We start from the raw sequence: 16,782 nt of genomic DNA on the forward strand, positions 1-16,782 counted from the left end.
ATCTCAATATTTGGGAGACACACACCATTAATCCCAGCACTAGGAGGGAAGTGATGCCTGAGTAGAGAAAGATATATAAGTCGTGAGGAGACAGGAACTAAAGCCTTTTCGGCTGAGGAAGCTCATTCGGCTACAAGCCTATTAGCTGAGGTTTTTCAGGCTGAGGAGTTGGTGAGGTAAGAGTAGGTGGCTGTGGCTTGCTTTGCTTCTCTGATCTTTCAGCTTTTATAGCAATATCTGGCTCCAGGTTTTTTATTAAAATACCTTTAGAAATTCAAGTTACAGACCATCTTGCAGAATTTTTGCTCTGTCTCTCAATCAAAGGAAACATGCTAAAACCAAATATTTACTTTAAAAGGAGCCATACAAGGAACAGACATGGAATTCTTTATCTCAAATATTGAATTACCTTTTTATCCAATTTTTATTCATTGTCTATTTCTCATCAGCTTCTTAAATTTGCTTTTGTCTTTGACATAGGATCTGTGAATGTAGCTCATATTACCCTCAAACTGAACAATGTACAGACTGCCCTGGAGCTCATGATATTCCCGCGTCAGGTTATGGAGTACAAGGAATACAAGCATATACTACCATACCAGACTTATAGATGGCTGAAGTTCTTGATGCCTGAGACAAAAATCATATTATTCTCCACAGTTTTCTTATCTGTTTCATAGTAGGTTGGTGATGAGCAAGCCTAGTGGACTGTTCCCTTGGGTATAGTCTGTTAAGCGTTTAGTCTTTTGGGCATCAGTTCAGCTGAGATCCATTTGGACGAGGACTCGGAGGCTTCCAGTCTGAAGAAACAGGATCAGCTGAGGAATTGGCGAGGTGAGGTAGCTGTGGCTTGTTCTGCTTCTCTGATCTTCCAGCATTCACCCCAATACCTGGCTCCAGGTTTGTTCTTATTAATAAGACTTTTAAGATTCGTGCTACACTTGGGAGTCATGACATCAGAGTAAAACTACCAAACCTCCTCTTATACTGCTGCATGCCCAGATGTGACACCTTGACCTAAACAGCAGAGGCCCCCATGTCATTCCTAGCACTGTAAACACAAACAATCCCTCTTCGCACAAAGCCACCTTTGCTCTAGACCCGAGAAATCGGCCACACCTCCACAGCTGCCTCCAGCACATCAGGGGAATCTTCTCGAACAACACCCCATTTAGGAGCCCCTATCTGATATGCGAATCTTTTCATCTAGCCAAAGTGGATTGGACTCTTGAACCTTACCTAGCCATCGGGCCACAGTGGCCAAACCAAATAGTGCTTAATTCTACCCGGCTTAAATGACCAAGACTTACTGAATTCCAAATCTCCCTTTCTTGTAAAATCAGCTACTAGACTAATACTCTAGGCTAGCAATACTGAAGCACCACCTTGACTTCCTGTTCCTGAATTCGCGGCAACTGTGCACTTCCCCTGTCAATCACTAGGCTGTACACTAAGACACTGCTATGGTACATGATGGCACCATGCCCCTAAGGTCAGAGACCTAGTTTGGATTTGGATCCATTTGATCTGCCACCAGGCCCTGCCTTTGAAAAATCTCCTAGGGCCTGCACAGAAATTTATGAGGTATCTGAAAGATAGCAGTGTTGTCCCAAGAGAGTGCAAAGCCTTGATTCCAGGCACTCTGTTCCCACCCATCAAATCTGTGGGAGTGGGGGAGCCAGATTTGTACAACTTTACGCATCTTTTTCCTCCAACCTGAGAAAAATCAGCTCCAGTCTTGGAATTCAGCTTTGCATTCCCATTTGATATCAAGGGCAGATCAAGTTGAAAAGGGCCAGGCTGGCATCACAGAAACAGAAGAGAAAGTGAGATGTAAAGTGCCTACCCTTAGCAGGTAGCTCTTCTTTCTAGATCTCAAGGTCCACATGGTCAGGTGTTGCATTTGCCCCTTCTTCATACAGCAACATTCTACCTCCAGTGCTTTCTCATCATACCCAGTTGGCCTGTGCTCTTGAGAGCTAATTTCAGGATCCAGGCATAGAAGAGAAAAGCAAATGCCGATACGTCAATGACAGAGAACAGCAAATCTGGTTCCTTACCAGATCCACTTCACAGGTTCCTAGGGCATCATACTCCAGATACTGATATAGACAATAGGCCTGTGTATCCAACAGCAGGAGGTTGACTACCAGCCTGTAAGGAGGATCTCTGTGCTCTCAAGACTGAATGTCCATAATCCTATTTGGAGTGATACAGGTATGAAAATGACTTTAAATTCCAAAAGGATAGGTCACTAGATTGTATTTTTATCTTGTGCTTTTCTCATGTAACATTGAAACACAAGTGTTGACATAACATTCCACAGCCAAGGGCTGTTTTCCAAGGTTTCAGTATCTACGCCTTGTTCTTAGTTCTTTTTTTTCAGTTGAGTCTCAGTGTTATTTTTTTCCCTCATTAATACTTAAGATATTTTTCACACATAGGATTCAGAAAGCACTTAGGAGCTAACCAAGAGGAAAGCACTGGCATTAAACTTTGTATTGCATCCTGATGAAGTTTTACAACTTTACTATATCTATCCCAGTGCCTACTCAGAGTTCACTGTAGACAACGAAATATACATAAATAAATATGCATTTAAACCAAACCTTTTCAAATGCAAAGTTTGAGTTAATTGTAACAGTTGTAATGTCGATTTCAGGATGGACATCAAGGGAGGGAGATACATTTAGTAAAAGAACCTCCAGCCATGAGCGAAGGGTACACAAGAGAAAGGTTTTTTTTTAACTGATACTTTAGTTTAAGATTGCTGGACAGTATTAGACAAAGTCATAAGTTTGGAAAGCCTGCATTGTACAGCCAGGTTTTTATTCTCATTAAAATGGTTTGTTTATATTTTATATTTATCTCTGTGTGCATATGAATATATACTATGTGTGTGCATTTATCCATAGAGGCCAAAAGGGTGGGTCAGAGCCCTGTAGCTATAGTTATCTTGTAGCTATTAGTATATTGACTTGGTTGCCCAAACCAAACTCAGGTGCTTTTGGAAGAACAGGAAATTCTCTTAACTGCTGAGCCAACTCTGGAGTCTTTTTTCTCATGTTCTTGTCCTGAATTCTTACCATAAAATTTTATATTTAGAGCTGTGCATGGAGGCACTTACCTGTGATTCCCACCAGTACAAATGTTCAGGGTTGACAATCAGAGGTTGCTGACCAGAAGGGACAACATAACAGATTCACAGCTAATTTAGGACACACTGACACACCATGAGCTATGCCTGGAAAGAATAAAATACAAAGCCATCAAAGCCCAATACTACAGCAAAGTCAGTGAATACATATCATATTTAAAAAGTTCACAACTTAATTATACATGCTATAAAGTTTTTCAGCCAAACTCAAGTGGAAGTTATAGGTGTTGGTTATGCCGCCGAGCTGCCCCTCGTGGCTGGTCACCGCCCGCGGCGGCCATGCCCGCGGAGGAGCGTGCCCGCGGAGGAGCGTGCTGATTGAAAGAATCTTAGCCATGGTTACCTTTTTAGAGCTTTATTTGGGGGGGGGGGGGAGAGACAGAGAAAGACAGAGAGAGGGAGAGAGAGAAAGAGAGAGAGACGGGGGGGGGGGAGAGGGGGACCAACGGGGGTAAGGAGCGCAAAGGAGAGGGGACAGAGAGAGAGCCCACAGAGGGCCCAACCGCTTTTTAGGCTGGGAAGCCGGCGAAGGCTGATGACGTAATTAAAAGACGTAAATAAGGACCAAAACCTTACATCCCAGACTTTCCCTTATTATAAAAAAGCAGGTAGATGGGACTAGGGGCGTCGTTCCTCTCAAAAACTGCTTCCAGCTGACTTTTGGACGTTGGTTGGCTCTTGGGGGAATGGAGAAGGGGAGTCTTCCGAGGTAGACAGGCGTTGTGGGATGCTGTCTGTCATCCGTTTGCTCTGGAGACATGTATCCCTCTTGGCTGTGGCTGGGAACTTTCTGTTTGACAAGATGCTGGTGACACAGAAAAAACTTAGAGAGAGAAAAGAATCATTATTATTTTATGTTGACATTTATCTGAGGTAGATCCGGCCTGTCCCTATGGATTTTGAAACATGTTAAGCTTTATCAGAGACAGATTATTTTAAAGTACCTGTTTCCTTTACTGGTTCAGCATTTAGGAGACAGGTGATCAATTGTTAAAAGCATCTCATAGTAATAGATGTTTACATTAAAGTCTTTTTGTAGCGCCCAGACGCTTTTGGGTCTAGGGGTGTAAATGCCTTTTAGCTGTTACAGTTTTTTATTTGATGATCTCTGGTCTCCGGTTCTGTGGTGGTCCTGTACCATTAGCTGAACAGTGAGTTAGAACAGGAAACTGGGAAGAGAAAAGCTTGTGGTACATGAGAAATTTTTTTTTTTTTTTGGAATTAGGGACAAGGCAAAGACCAGGGCCCTGTCTGTATGCACATGAGAAACACAGGCAGTGGATCTGGAATGAAGCAATGAGCTCTTATTTTAGGTGGAAATCTTTTTTTATTAAGTAACTCTGAAAGTGCAATTAAATCAGGTGAGGTGGTAAGGCTGTCCTCTGTACCCAACAATAAAGGAGAGGTGGCATCCCAAAACTCCCAGGACTGAGTCAGTGGCTTTGGTGTCCAGAAGGAAAGAAACAGATCGCTTCCCTGCTGCGTTCTGGGTTCCCTGCCATGTCTGTAGCCAAGCCTAGGTCTGCTGAAGGTCTTAGCTTGATGTACCCATGCATCTTGGTGCCTGGGGGCAGTCAGCTGACTCTGTCTTTCTAGGTGGCACTTTTAACAAGGCTGTCGATGGCCTGGCAGGGCATTCTCTAGCCCGTGGCCTTTTTCTCACTTAAAACAGGGACCCAACAGCTTTTGGGAGTCAGCAAGTGCCAGCACTTGGCAATTTTGTTTTCGGGCTTTTATTTCTTCCCTGGCACACCTTAAATGCCACAGATGACTCTTTTGCCTGTGGGGTCAGGAGCCTTGCTCTCCAGATGCTTAAGTTTTAGTCGGGGAGGTCTGGGGAACAAGAGACGAATTTTACTCTATGTCCTGAATTTTTTTTTTTCCTGCTGATTGATGGCTTAAGGACAGCTTTTGGAAGATCTGCCAGTAGGCAGACTATAAACCGATCCTTTTTGGAAGACTTGTCTGAGACTATAAGCTGTTTTTTTGGCTTAAGAGCCATCCTGACTACTGTAAACTTATTTGTATGGATCTTAGCCGCTTTTAGACCCGTCTGTGCTTCTCAAGGCAGTTTGAGAACGAGTGGGTGGAGTTAAGGTGAGTTAGGGTGAGTCCTAGAAGCCGCCCAAGCCCGCCCACTTGAGCCCGCCCACCGCCTGCAGAAGTTAGACAGAAAAGGTTGCACGTGGAGATGCAGAAGTGGGGAAGGAGCAGGGTTTCAGAACTTTAGCAGAAAGCTTGGAGATAAAGTGACTCTTATTTGCCCGTTCTCTGGCAGAAGTTCCCGCGACTCAGTTATGCGGCCAGATTTACACTGTTATGAGACCAGGTTTGCTAGTGCCCGCCCCTATCCACCAAAATATCCACCCTTTTGTCGCATGGGTGTAGCCGAGAGAAAAAAAATAAAAAATTAAAATAATAAACCGGGATCAGACTACAATCTTGGGCATCCCCAAAGAGTGGAGAGAGATCCATGAATCAGCTCAAGTTCACCATCCTCTTCGTCAAGGGATGTGAAGGGCTGGAGCTGCGCCACAGTTGATCCACCCGGTAGACCAAGACAGCATTTACTTTCTCGTCAGAAACGGAAATGTGCCGGTGCTGGTGCAGCTCGAGGACAACCCCCGGGGTGTCCGTCGCAAATAATATAGCTCAGACTACAACCGCGCGAGAACGGCGGACTTACTGTGGTGAAGAATCATGGCGGTGGCGGTGTGGGGGTCCAGCGGAGGCGGCGAGGGACGCGCGTGCACTCGCGGTCTCGCTGTCTCGCTGGATGGGGGAAGAGGCGGCAAGCAGCAGCAGTCAGCAGGTCCTCGGTGTGCGGTGGTGTATTCGAGTCTGAATGGCACCAATGTTGGTTATGCCGCCGAGCTGCCCCTCGTGGCTGGTCACCGCCCGCGGCGGCCATGCCCGCGGAGGAGCGTGCCCGCGGAGGAGCGTGCTGATTGAAAGAATCTTAGCCATGGTTACCTTTTTAGAGCTTTATTTGGGGGGGGGGGGGGGGAGACAGAGAAAGACAGAAAGAAAGAGAGAGAGAGAGAGAGAGAAGCGGGGGAGAGGGAGAGAGGAGGACCGACGGGGGGAAGGAGCGCAAAGGGTAGAGGGGACAGAGAGAGAGCCCACAGAGGGCCCAACCGCTTTTTAGGCTGGGAAGCCGGCGAAGGCTGATGACGTAATTAAAAGACGTAAATAAGGACCAAAACCTTACAATAGGTGCATATACTATTTATTACTCTTTAATACATGATGCAATATATGAGTTTGTGGTACAGATTATTAGATGCAGGCCTCTGAATGGCCAGAGTTCTGAAAATTATTAATATTGGCCAGTTCTTAGACTCTGATGTATGAAAGCAATATCAAATTACTGAATATCTTATTTTTCTGTGAATTCTCTTAGCCTCCAGAATAGATTCATACATAGAGAAAACATCCAGGAAAAATTTACAATAAAATTATTCAATGTCACAAATATGTTTATTAGAGGGTTTTATGAATTAATATAAGCAACTGATTTCTGGTAAGCAAAAGTAGCAGTGTCCAGGGAAGGTAACTAATTCAAGAAAAGGGACAAAAATGCCAAATAAACAAGGGTCTACCTTAGAAGGAGAAAATGGTAAAGAAAAGGACCATGGAATATGTTCTGGTTATGTTCATGAAAGATGTGGGACTGGAGGATACCCAAGAAACACAAATACTACTTGACATTCTCTCATTCAAGTCACCTGACTATTAAACTAAGTAGACATGCTATTTAAAATTAACATAATATGATGTGATTATTGTATTACAGTATATATGTATTATATATAGTATCTGTAAATTAATGCATTTAATTAATACATTTAATTAATCTGAGTTACTCTTCTAGACTCATTTCAAAATTTTCTTAACACTTATTACAGAAATGTAAATCAATAAATAAACAATAAACCAATTATTGTGTATTTTAAAATAAGTACCTTATGTTCAATTAATTAAATACAGATTGCTTAGTTCCATAAGGTCAGTAAAACATTTTGAAGGAATACTTTTTAGCATGTTTTATTCAAGATACATTCTCCAATTAAGAGTATTTTAAAGCCCAGTGGTGGTGTACTCATTTATTCCCCACACTTGGGAGGCAGAGGCAAGCAGATCTCAGTGACATCAAGGCCAGCCAGGTCTACAAAGTGAGTTCCAGGACATCTAGGAATGTTGCATAGAGATACCCTGTCTCAAAAGACGGAAAAAAAAAAAAAGAAAAGAAAAGAAAAAGAAAAAAAGGAATATTTTAAAAATCATCATAGAACTCACTGTGTATGGAGGCCAAACTATCCTCAGCCTCACAGCTATCATCCTCCTCCAGCCTTGTGAGTGCTGGGATTACAGGCATGAGTCAATAGAAGCATCGAGAGCCAGCTTCTGGAATTATCTTTGCAGTATTCACATCTATGAAGAACAAATGGAAACTAATGTAAATATCATTACCCAAAGCAAGCACCATTAGCAGCTCCTCTTACATGTATAAGATACAGGATTGTTCATTAGAGCTAACTACTTTCAAACAAAATATAGGCTAGTCAATGTAATACTACAATTTTGCCTTGAGGTATACACACTGAGAGGAAAAGAAAGAGAGGGAGTGGAGTTGAGTGACAAAGAAAAAAGGGAGAGGAAGAAGGAAGGGGGGAATAAGATGGAGGGAGGAGAAAGACCCATTAATACCATTAATTCATTTCTACAATTGCATCCTAACAATATTATAGGTAAGATTTACTGCCATGGATATTTTTCACAATATTGGGACTATGAAATTCCCTATGGCATAAACTATATATGAGAAAGACTAACCATTCCAGTCATGGGGAATAAACCCAGGCTCTAGGTAATGTTAGGCAAGGATTGTAATACCTTAGCAATACCCATTGCCCTGTGTGGGTAAACTTTGTTTCTAAACCTCCTAAGGATCTTCATTATGTGAAAATTAAAGCAAATAAATATTACAAGACTTTTAAGGACACCATTAAGTAGCTAAAAGGAATGAAAATAAACAGTTAAAAATAAGGAAATGGGAAAGAGTCTACATTCACAAAAGGAAAAGAGTCCCAAGACATTGGCTACAGTTAGGCCTTAGATTGGCTTCACATTGAAAGACAAAAATAAAATACAACTGAAACTATTCCAACATGGGAAACACTGAGGGAAGCCAGAATTGCGGCTCAAAACCAGGCAGGGCCTAGGGCATACAACACAAGTGTAGCAGTAGCCATTGGCCTGCATGTGTTAACTTCTAGTACTCTCCTAAATCTCAGAGGACATCTTTAGTCTCTCAAAATTACAAGAAAATAAGAGTACCAAATTTGAAATAACACTAGGCAGCTGGACAAAGTGAAAACGAAGGAAATGGAAATATAGTCTATAATAGACTAAAAAAGAGTCCTGTGTCCTCCGCTAAATTTAAGCCTTACTTTGGCCAATTGTGGAAAATAAGACACACACACACAAACACTTTTCAAAGTACTCAAAGGTAAGCAAAACTCAGGGCAGCCATCTTTGGGGCCTTTGTCCCTGGGTGGCGGTTTTTTTCAGACAGGAGGGGCGGGAGACAAGAACTCACAAGCTTCCTCTTGGACCTTTACTGCCATCATGAGGATGGAGTTTCAAAAGTCACAGCGCCACAGAGCTTCCTTCCCATGATTCTTAGCCATGGAGGAAGATGGCGATTCCAAACAACTGTGGGTGCCTACTTAGGCTTCATTGAAATCTCAGTCCAAAAAAGAAACACTGACTGTAGAGTTTTCTCACAAGAATCTGGAGAGTGGGCGCCTTACCACCCTAGGACACCACCTAGTTGATTCATACTGCAAGCTGAGCAATGCAAAACCCCGCCCCTCCACTTCCTCTTCCTGGACCTCAGCTCAGCCTTGCACTACTAACTGGGCCCTCAGTCAACAGGATCTGCATTAAGACTCTGAAGGGTCCCATGATTCCAGTCTACCTACAGAAAACACAAAGAGAAAATGGAAGGAGGCCAAGCTCTGCTATTTATGAATTGCGCTAACACTCACCTTCAAAAACGGCTCAAAGCAGCACTGAGGAAGAAGCAGTGTGTGCATGAGCGAGGATATACAAAACATTTTCCGCATGATGGCAGTGTTGACCCACAGCACAGAAGGCACCAGTCACATGCCTCTCTGCTCCCGCCTTTCCAATCTGAAAAAAACTACAGTGCAGAGGCAGAGTCCAGCAACTGTGGCAGCCCTGCCTTCTTCCTGCAAAGGGAGGAAAAGTGATTTACTGAGAGTTAGTTTCGCTTCCATTTTAATTGTATGTCAATGCCACAGCCAGTGGATCTGTACCTTCATCAGAATCCACCATCAAAACAGAAAAGACAAAACTCCAAATAATGGAAGAAGGAAAGTACATGGAATTTATTAGATCTAAGCCAGCAGGAAAGACAGGGAGATCTGAGGTACCCACCCACCTTCCTCAGGCATCATCTATTTTGAAGAGGTCACTGGCCAGTCAATGAGCAAGCCTTCAGTTTCTTCTTCTGCCAGCAGCATTCTACTTCCAGTGCTTACTCCAGGTGGATGACTGTCTTGTGGTCTTGAGGTGAAATCTTAGGTTTCAGTTCTAGGTAGAAGAAGAAAATGCTGCCTATCAATCAAATCTAGAAACCAGGAGACCTGCTTCTCTGCCAGATGCACTTCACATTTTCCCTAGGCACCATACCCACATCGTGAGCCAGGCTAAGGGACCTGGGTGTCCAGCTGGAGGTTGACTACTTGCCTGTCATGAAGGTCTCAAGATACAATGCTCCATTGTATTTGGAGTGAAACAAATACTGACAGGCCTATAAATTCCAACCAGATAGTAGACATAAGTCACCCTAAAAATTGCACTGGGAATTTAATCCCAGCACTTGGGAGACAGAGACAGGTGGATCTCTGTGCTCTGTGAGTTTGAAGCTAGCCTGGTCTACAAAGTGAGTTCCAGGACAGCTAGGACTGTTACACAGAGTAATCCTGCCTCAAAATAATAATAATAATAATAATAATAATAATAATAATAATAATAATAATAGATTCATACACACAAAACATTCATTAAAATGATTAATAAAATACTGACAGTGAAATGAAGAGAGCTCATTTTTATGTTGTACCTCCCCAGTACTGGGATTAAACACATTTGTCACCACTGCCAGGCCTGTGGCACAACAAACCCTGTCAATAGAGCTCATCATTAATATTAATTCTTTTGTTACAATTCCATCCTCATAAGTAAGATTTACTTACATAAAAGTTTCTCACAGCATTAAGAATTGGGAAATTCCCAGTAGCATAAACTAGGCATTAGCACCCCCACCCCCAGTATTAGTAATTAAAACTCAGGGGACTTGGGCATGCTATACAAGCAATGAACCTCTCAGCTATTTCCCTTGTACTGCATGGGTTAACATAATCCTTGAATTATAAATCTCCCATTATAATTTTATCACATAAAACCTACAACAAATTAATGGGACCAAAATTTTAAGAAGACAGTACTAGAAAGGGTAAAAATCAAGGAAATGAGAAACATCCTCCATAAGAAAAGGAAAACAGTTCTATGTTGTGTGCTAACTCAAAATGTGGTCAAAAGGATGCAAAACACTGTAGTACACAAAGTGGACAAAACTAAGGGCAGCCATCTTTTGTGGGGCCTTTGTCTTTGAGTGGCATTTTTTTCAGACAGGAAGGGCGGGAGAAAAGCACTCACAAGATGCCTCCTAGAGCTCTACTGCCATCATGAGGTTGCAGTTTCAAAAGTCACAGCGCCACTGAGCTTTCTTCCCATGATTCTTAGCCATGGCGGAAGATGGCGATTGCAGAAACTAGATCAACTGTGGGTGCCTTCTTGGGCTTCCGTGACTTCTCCTCGGGCTGCAACAGAAATGAGGTCTGTGGAATTTTCTCATGAAAACCTGGAGAGGGAGGTGCCTTCCTGCTCTAGGACACCAGCTAGTAGATTCATATTGCAAGGGGAGCAGTGCAAAACACCGCCCCTCCACTTCCTGTTCCTGTGCACTGGTCTCTCAATCAATAGGGTGCTTTTCTCATTAGTACTGGACTAGAGAAGAGCAACAGCTTCCTGTACATGGCAAGAGCCGATGCTGGGGATGGGCCTCCATCCCGGACAGAACAAGAGAACATTAGTTCAGTCTTCGGGACCCTTGTGTCCTGCTCCTCTCCCCTGAAACAAGTTAGTAGGCTTTCCTTTATCTATATCACTGCACTCTGACCCTTGAGTCCTTCAAGGCTTCTGTTGGAGTATATGTACAGTCCTGTTCCATGGGAAGCATAAGAGCCTGTAGTGCTTAGGATGGCTCAGAGCAAGGGGAACCTTCTAAACAACAGTGTCATGCCTAAAATATAAAGCAAGGCCTGGTGGTGGTGGCACACACCTTTAATCCCAGCACTTGGGACTCAGAGGCAGGAGGATCTCTGAGTTCCAGGCCAGCCTGGTCTACAAAGCAAATTCCAGCACAGCTAGGACTGTTACACAGAGAAACCTTGTCTCGAAAAAATTAAAAAAAAAAAAAAAAAAAAACTAACAAGAAGAGATAAGGGCATGGACCTTGGTCAAATGTTTTCAGACGTTTAATGATTTTTTTACTCTTGGTTCTGTTAATGATTTTCACATTGGATGGGGTTGCTGTGAGACATTTTTGTTTTCCTTTTCTCTTTCTTCCTATTTATTTTTTAAAGCGTCTCCCTGTATATCCAGGCCTATCTGGAACCTACCCCATGGTATATACTCCGCCTAAGTCCAACATATAACTCATGACCCTCCTTGTTTTAGCCTTCTGGGTTCTGGCAATCCACCTCAGCAAAAGGTTTCATTTCCCAGAAATTCAATGTGTTCTGTGCTTTAGCCAGATGGATTTTAAAAATTCATTTGTGCATTTCTGCCCAGCAGGTTATGTTCCATACTGTGCCGCTGTCAAAACATGAGAGACATTTCACATAAAGAGGGAAAAGAATGTTTTCAGAATTCTGAATTCACGGGCTAGAGGAAGGAATCTGTACTAACTGTACTTGCCGTATTCTCTATTACTACAGATATGTTTGCAAGTGATACTTTTTCTAAAGACTTAGAAATACTCCTTACATAATAATCCTTACAATGATCAAAAGTATATGATAATATTTACAATTATAATAATCCTTGCAGTTGGCTTTAACATAGGCTAATAGATTTCGTTTATACATTTCAGTATCAGTGAACACTTACTGTCAAAAACAGCAGCAAGAGAACTCTTCAATACCATTAAACTATCTTTGACGCCTTCCTTAAAAGGAGTTTTGATTTTAAGGGAGTTTCTCAGCCCAGGCTAACTTAACCCCCTACACCCCTTCCATGTAGCCTAGCATGACCTGAAACTTCAGATGTTCCTGCCAGCACCTTCTAGTGCTCTGACTGCAGGCTGCCTCCACTGTTGATGGAGTGCCCAGGATCAAACAAAAGGTCTCATGCCTGTTAGGCTAGTACTCTACCCATTAGCTTCAACACCTAGCCTCAAGATTCCACTTTCATTATTTGGAAAAATCTGTTGCCTCTTTTAAAAAATACACTTGTACACAGATGTGTAAAACAAAGCAGTTTTTGTTAAAGGGCAACACTAAAATTAAAGGATCACATTAAAATAAGCACTCATTAGTTCTCAAGATATCTACTTCTGTTTCTTTTGATGCAGTCATGACAAAGAATAATATTTGTATAGAAAACAACACCAGACTATTCAATCAGGACATGTCACTGCTTCAATAATTATAACATCTGGAAAATACTAGCATACAGTTTCTCTTAGGGTCTTAGAGCAAAGCAAGGAAGCCCAAGATGTGTCCTGGACCTCTTCCAGGTCTGTACAGATAGGCCTTGCCCTAAGAATAGGCAGGAACCTGGAATGGTGCTGTCAATATTGAAACTACTTATTCATGGGGGCAGTAGAGTCCTGCCTAGGTGTGCATAAACCATCTCTGAGGGTTCTTCTTCTACCCTTCTGTGTGAAAAAAATGCCAAACAAGGACAAAGGCCCCAAGAAATATGGCTGTTTGCATTTTGCCCAAGGGACAAGATTACTTTAATGTGAACTGGTGCTCTGGATTTTTAGTTCTATGTGAACGCAATCCTTGGCCTCAACCCACCATTACCCACTATGCGTCTTTTCTCAGAAGTTGAGTTTCTCCCTCCTGGTACTATATGGGTGTATTTCCTTCCACTGAGCATTTCAAGCTCATCGAATTCTTAGATTTTGCAAGATGGGTGGATCTTGTCTGAAATGAAGACTGAAGTTTGGGTCCTGAAAGATCAGATGCAGCTACCAGTCAGCATATAACCACCTCCTCTTTTACCAGGCTGTCTTCACAGGCCATGCTATAGTCCATCACCATATTTCATACTCTGAGTTGAATATTGGCAACTCTTTTTCAAAAGATCTAAGAAGAGGCAGAGACAGCTCACATCAGTCACTACTTTATAACCTGAGGTCCCTGCATATGGAATGAATTTCCACTAGGAGATAGAGACCTCATTCATTCTTCAGTTCTCCATTTAAAATGGAAAACAGCAACAAAACATATTCCTTCTATGAAGTATTTTTTCAACTTCTTTTTATTATCATCTTATGCCTGTGTGTGTGTATGTGTGTGTGTGTTTGTATTTGTGTGTGCACTCATTAGTTTATCCCTTATCAGACCTGCCCAGTGTTTACGAATTACTAAGTTGTCTTTAACATCAGCCTGTTAAACAACTGATATCGTTTTGGATGGTTATCTTTCATTGTTTTAAATAGCAATATATTGCTTCTTTATAAGGTTCTCTGAACATGACCTACAAATTAAGGTGTGTGCTGTAGTTTGTAAAATACCAGGTGTCTATTGTAGCAACACTTGAAGTGAGTTTTTTCACACCTTACTATATTCAAATATTTAGTATCTCCTTCCCTGTTGAAAGTTGATATACATTTATCTATTTACTTTTTGCATATGAACACATGTACTTGTCAGAGGACAGACTGCAGGAATCTGCTCTTTTCTTCTACTATTGGATTTCCAGGTACAGGATTCATGTACTCAGACTGGGGAGCAAGTGCCTCCACGATCTTCACAGCCCCAGTATCTGTTTTTACAAAGATAAACAGATACATGACACCAACTATCCTATATGACAACTAACATAGTTTATAAACAACTACACATGCATGAAAATAACTTAATGTAAATGCTTTCTTTCAATGTAATTAAGTACAAAGTGAAGACAGTGGATAGTATAAATCTCTGTATTTCATACTTTCCATGTACATAAAGATTATGTGTATATGTATTATAAGATACTTAAGATATATTTAATTATTGTAGTATAAGATACTTAAGATGTATTTAATTATTATAATATAAGATATTTAAGATGTACTTAAGATAATCTATAAGATATATATATCCTTATAAAAGTTTTCATTAATGGGTATATCCAAGGCTCAAATTTTTTCTTTATTTATTATAACTCAAGAATTTCATATAATTCTTAGACATTCTAAAGGATAATTCCTAGATATTCTCTGACTTGATACTATTGGTGGCTGAGGGATGGTAGTATAGCACAATGGCATTTGTGATATGCTGGGGATGAAACCCCGCCGTTCCTATATAGTAGGCAAGCAATCTACTAACTAAGCTACAAAAGCAGAACCAATGGATGCTGAATTACCTTTAAATTTCCATGTATCGATGCTTGACCTCTAGGAATGTACGTGAACCACATGAGTGTTTTTATTCCTAGAAGTCAAAAGAGGGAATCTGATGCCATGGAATGGGAGTTACAGGTGGATGTGAGCCACCATGTGGGTGCTGGGTGTTAATCCTGAGTCCTCTATATGATCAACAAGTGCTCTTTAATCACTGAGCCATCTAATCAGACCCTCAAAGCTGATTTTCTTTCTTTTCTTTTTTTTTTTTGGTTTTTTTGAGAATGGGAGTTACAGGTGGATGTGAGGCACCATGTGGGTGCTGGGTGTTAATCCTGAGTCCTCTATATGATCAACAAGTGCTCTTTAATCACTGAGCCATCTAATCAGACCCTCAAAGCTGATTTTCTTTCTTTTCTTTTTTTTTTTTGGTTTTTTTGAGAATGGGAGTTACAGGTGGATGTGAGGCACCATGTGGGTGCTGGGTGTTAATCCTGAGTCCTCTATATGATCAACAAGTGCTCTTTAATCACTGAGCCATCTAATCAGACCCTCAAAGCTGATTTTCTTTCTTTTCTTTTTTTTTTTTTTGGTTTTTTCGAGACAGGTTTTGTCTGTAGCTTTGCGCCTTTCCTGGAAATCGCTTTGGAGACCAGGCTGGCCTCGAACTCACAGAGATCGGCCTGCCTCTGCCTCCCGAGTGCTGGGATTAAAGGCGTGCACCACCACCGCCAGGCTTGGATATTTCTTACATATCAGAAATTAGGAATTATCAGTTGCATAGCCTACACAGGAATTGGCTCCCTGCTACCAGCAAGGGCATAGAACCCAAGCATTGTAACCATCAGCTATAAACATTGCCCTGCATATGTTAACTTCATGGTACTTAACATTGAAATCTCATAGTCATCTTTACTGTATATAAATCACAGGAAATAAATAGTACCATAATTTAAATAACACTAGGTGCCTGTACAAAGTAAAACAAGAGTTATAAAGAAGAAATTGGTAAATATGCTACATAACAGAAGGTGACTAGTTTCATGACCTTTGCTAGAGTTAGTCCTCAGGTTGGCTTCATCTAAAAAACCAAGTCCAAATACTTTTCAAAGTACTAACAGCTGGGCAGCATTCAAGGCAGCCATCTTCTTTTGGGCCTTTGTCTCTGGGTGGCGTTTTTTTCAGACAGGAAGGGCGGGAGACAGGCACTCTCCTGAGCCTTCCTGAAGCACTACTGCCATCATGAGGTTGCAGTTTCAAAAGTCACAGCACCACTGAGCTTCCTTCCCATGATTCCTGGCCATTGCGGGAAGATGGCGATTGCAGAAACTGCAACTGTGGGTGCCTTCTTGGGCTTCTTGACTTCTCCTGAGGCCCCAGCATAAACGAGGTCTGTAGAAATTTCTCATTAGAACCTGGAGAGTCAGGCACCTTCCTGCCCTAGGACACTAGCTACTGGATTCATATGGCAAGTTGAGCAGCACAAAACCCCGCCCCTCCACTTCCTCTTCCTGGACCTCAGCACAGCTGTGCACTGGTCTCTCCAACAATAGGGTGCTTTCTCATCAAAGGTAGATAATGAGGTGCACAGAGAGGACCAACAGTTACCTGCACATGGAGACACCATAAATTTGGACAGGCCTCCATCCTGGACAGAACCAGAACAGTCACTCACTAGTGCATTCTTGGGGTGCTTGTGTCCTACTGCTCTGCCCTGAAACAAGAGTTAGCAGACTTTCCTCTGCTGTCACTGCACTATGAGTCTTGAGTCCTTCATGGATTCTGACCTTAGAGAAAAAATTTTCACAGATACTTTTTTCAATTTTTACTCACCTGGGTGAAAAAAATCTTCATAGACATTTTCTGAGATCTTTACTCCTAGTTTTCTGCTTTGTTTTCAATATTTCTT

The 16,782-nt window shown here is 41.9% G+C and overlaps 2 long non-coding RNA genes across 30 annotated transcripts in view; one reads left to right on the plus strand and one right to left on the minus strand.

Annotated features, from left to right (window-relative positions):
* LOC128111105 (uncharacterized) overlaps window positions 1-16,782 on the plus strand; it is a 90,135-nt gene that overhangs the window by 26,831 nt on the left and 46,522 nt on the right. The window lies entirely within an intron of this gene.
* Window positions 1-16,782, minus strand: part of LOC128111070 (uncharacterized) — a 71,134-nt gene that overhangs the window by 8,965 nt on the left and 45,387 nt on the right. For 16 of the 19 annotated variants that reach the window (XR_008218476.1, XR_008218465.1, XR_008218461.1 and 13 more), the window contains 6 exons: window positions 10,907-11,070; window positions 9,627-9,778; window positions 9,211-9,414; window positions 7,457-7,591; window positions 3,128-3,244; window positions 1,847-1,979 (listed from right to left, as the gene is read on the minus strand). This is a non-coding gene — a long non-coding RNA (uncharacterized LOC128111070). Of the gene's footprint in view, window positions 1-599; window positions 801-1,846; window positions 1,980-3,127; window positions 3,245-7,456; window positions 7,592-9,210; window positions 9,415-9,626; window positions 9,779-10,906; window positions 11,071-16,782 lie in introns of all 19 variants that reach the window. The other 3 variants (XR_008218463.1, XR_008218472.1, XR_008218478.1) reach the window with 3 other exon arrangements.

This window comes from Peromyscus californicus, unplaced genomic scaffold (assembly GCF_007827085.1).
Source record: "Peromyscus californicus insignis strain IS unplaced genomic scaffold, ASM782708v3 Scaffold_10__1_contigs__length_136768540, whole genome shotgun sequence".
Classification (NCBI taxonomy): domain Eukaryota; kingdom Metazoa; phylum Chordata; class Mammalia; order Rodentia; family Cricetidae; genus Peromyscus; species Peromyscus californicus.